We start from the raw sequence: 2,325 nt of genomic DNA on the forward strand, positions 1-2,325 counted from the left end.
CTCCGTAGCGCTGTTGTTGGTTTGTCGGGTAGTGTTGTCGCGCAGAGCTTTATAGCTCTTTTATTATAATGTGTGGCTTTGTTCTGTCTGTGGACGAAAGTAGTATGTAACTTAAGCAATTCGAAAGATACGAGGAGCGCCTGAAGGTCTTCTGCAACACCGGAATCCCGTACTGCGTCGACCTTGGTTTAAAGAAGGCTTAGTGCACATGTGATTGCCTACGAAGGTATGTATCCAGTACACTTCTTGGAACTTGCTTCTAGGACAATGCAGCATGCTCATATAATATTCGTTCACAGGACAGTGGGAGCAGTAAGCGCGAGGAGATGGCTTCCATAAGTGTGTACTGTTCTCACACTTTCGGGAGCCTACATCACACAGCTGCGGGAGCCTTCAACTCGCGCGGCTAATTCCCACTCCTCTTCGAAGTTGCGGGGCGGAGTATTTTCGCATCTTGGTAATTTTTAAGGCATTGCTAGTTTCACTGTGCCTGTATAAAGAGTGACAACGCGCGAAAGGCAGACCATAGGAAGCACGTGTAGTTCGCAGTGGTTCGCAACGGAAGCTTTGCGGCTTTCTGTGCACAGTCGCGTACAGTGCTGCGCAGGTTAGTGCCCTAAGGCCCATGAGAATAAATAAAGAACAGATACATTGTCAAATGTGGTGTGGAAAAGTGAGAGCTGTTATTGCCTTATACTTATTGAGGTGTTTGTTAAAGTGCATTGTCTGTTATACTTGCAGCACTTCTATTAATTGGTTCCAGTGTTTTTAACTTGGGCTGCTGCATTGTGCCATTTGTTTCACATGACTGATGTTTGCCGCGTTCTTTTTTATTTCAGAAATCCTGTGGGTGGGAAGATTACGGATGTGTGTCCCAAGCTTGCCACATTTGAAGAGTCACATTTAAGAAATTTTCCGAATATAACCCATTGCTCTGCTGATGTATCATCAACCACAATAAAATATGCGTGCTATGCATCAAATTGTTTTTGGTTTTATTGCATTGCGCGGAGTGAATAACCACGCATGCACCATATATGCGAATATTCGAGAAAGATCCGCCAGTGGACGTACTCAACTGGACGTCCGTCGTCGGGCGAACCGTATACCTTTGGCCACCTTTCGGACGGCCGACGGACGTCTACCGGCTGTTTGCGGATGTTCAGCGGACGTACAGAACATCCGAAACAAACCTCTGTCGGCCGTCCGAAGGATATCGGTGGTTGCTTGGGCGGCTGCCGACATGGCTGCTAACGACAGGCCACCGCTGCTTTCGAGGCGCAGCAAAACGTGATAGACGATCTCGGTGCAGGTGAACTTCGAGTGATGGACAGAGGGCCCTTCTCCCGCGGTTTATATAAGGCTTCAAATTTCCAGCAACGCGCAGTAACGCAAAACCGAACAGCTACGGAGCAGCTTTGTGAAAACCGAGGGGACCGAGAGCGTGTGCTCGCTCATGGCCGGTTGTTAAGGCTGCCACAGGCACAGTGTACAGTGTCGACCAAAGAAGCCAATCAGATGCGGTGCTGGTTGCCTGTTTCACTTCTATCTTTTCCGTTTTTGAAGTTTTGTTTTACGGATATAAATGGCCGCGGATGCCGGATCAGTGACAATGTTTGACATTACTTTTCTTAATATAAAAAAAAGAAATAGAGTACAGTTTCATCTGGTTATTACATCGCATTTACAATTCAGGAATCGAGTACGTACAGGGTCGTCCACTATAAGTACGAACACGGCGCAGCGTGGCCGCGCTCCGCGGGGCGCGAGCGCATCCGGCGCGGTCGCGCATCGAAGCTTTGCAGCGCAGGCGCACACGGGCCTGGAGGCGGAGCCTCCTGTCGGCTGCTACAGCGCGGGTACGCACAGTGCTTGCTCTGTGGTGAAGCGCACCTAACTTTCTGCTTGATTACAGCGCTCGTGTGCACCGAGACAGCACTGCGGTAAAGCGCACTAACTACAGCGCGTTGTCGCAGGGTTGCGCGTACGTCAACTAAGCGGCCTCTCGTGTCAGTGCCACGATCTCGGTGATATGCTTGTATTCCTGCAAACGTGTCATTTCAGGTTTGAATTGATTTGGTTTATGGAGTTTAACATCCGAAAGCGACATAGTCTACAAGGGACGTTATAGTCGATGACGTGCGCGTTTTTAACGTGAGCTGACATCTGGGGTCCTGGACTATAACGTCCCTTGTAGACTATGTCGCTTTCGGATGTTAAACTCCATAAACCAAATCAATTCAAACCTGAAATGACATGTTTGCAGCAATACAAGCATATCACCGAGATCGCGGCACTGAGACGAGAGACCGCTGAGCTGTCGTA

General features: G+C 49.0%; 1 long non-coding RNA gene across 1 annotated transcript; it reads left to right on the forward strand.

Moving 5' to 3' along the window:
• On the forward strand, nt 1-986 carry LOC149351082 (uncharacterized). Its single transcript, XR_016289485.1, has 2 exons — nt 1-226; nt 840-986. It is a non-coding gene; the product is annotated as an uncharacterized LOC149351082 (long non-coding RNA).
• Nucleotides 987-2,325: the final 1,339 nt, after the last annotated feature.

This window comes from Amblyomma mixtum, chromosome 3, assembly GCF_055824585.1.
Source record: "Amblyomma mixtum isolate Tamu chromosome 3, ASM5582458v1, whole genome shotgun sequence".
NCBI classification, from domain to species: Eukaryota; Metazoa; Arthropoda; class Arachnida; order Ixodida; family Ixodidae; genus Amblyomma; species Amblyomma mixtum.